This window comes from Leishmania donovani, chromosome 2, assembly GCF_000227135.1.
Source record: "Leishmania donovani BPK282A1 complete genome, chromosome 2".
Taxonomy (NCBI): Eukaryota; Euglenozoa; class Kinetoplastea; order Trypanosomatida; family Trypanosomatidae; genus Leishmania; species Leishmania donovani.
In genome coordinates this window covers 83,155-84,247 of record NC_018229.1, presented here as the reverse complement: position 1 = coordinate 84,247, position 1,093 = coordinate 83,155, and positions in this window count along the sequence as shown.

Sequence of the window (1,093 nt, the reverse complement as noted above, 5' to 3'; positions counted from 1 at the left end):
GGTGTGCTGCCTATTACGCCGCCGGCATTGTGGCACCCACCCACCCCCGCCTGCTGCTTGTGCCATGAGGGCGGCCGGCCCGGCGCTGTGCCCGGTATGCTACGCGGGATTCGCGGATCGCTTGAAGCTGACAGCGCGCCTCGACTGGGGCAATGATCTGACTGCGCGCATCTCACTCGCGCTGCACGGGCGCCCCCCCCCCCATTGCCACAGACTCGCAGCAACGCCCCACCTGTCGCGGCACATGCGGGCAGTCCATCCAGGCATGCCCTCCCCCCTCTGGCGGCACGGACGGAAGTGGAAGATGCAGACAGCGGGTCCCCCGACAACAACGTCGTGGAACAGGCCCCAGGATGCAAAACGCAAGCACTGTGCGCACGCGCTGCCATGCACAGCTGGCATGGTGTATCACATTCAAGCAAGGCATCCAGAGATGAGCAGGGCAAGAGAGTGATGGGCGGAGAGAGGCGGGGGAGATGCGTACGGATCAATCCCACACTGCACGCGTGCAAAACATGCGGCATCTGCTACATCCGACCGGGTGGGCGGGTGCGACGCAGGTGCCGGAAGCATGAGGGCAACACCCCCAAATTATACCATCGAGTCTTCCAGACTCCGCTGTGGAGAGCCTCCACATCATATTATGGAATTCGACGGTTTGAAGCTGCTCGGAGAGAAGCGTGGCACACAGGCAGGATGTGCAGGGTCTCAGCGGGCCCTGGCCTGAGGCTCATCCGGCATGCACCTAGTCTGCCCTCCTCTAATAGCTGCACGACGGACACCATCGCTTCCTCCCTCGGGCAGCACCTTGAACGGGTCCCGCGTTGGATCAAGACATGGAGTCCATCCAAGTGCGTGTGGCGCCGCAGGTGCCCGAAGGAATGGACGCGGAAGAACGAGTCTATGCGACATATCGACCCGGCTCGACGGCTGGACGGCATGTCCTGGTCGGCCAGGATGTCGCTGCACCTCAACGGCCGTCAGCTGAGCTGAGGTGGTGTGCGCATACTTATTTTTGACCTGTTTCGCTTCAGAAGAATATGTGAAAGTAAAGCCCCCGAAAAGGAACCTCGCTGAACCGCCTGCAACGTGA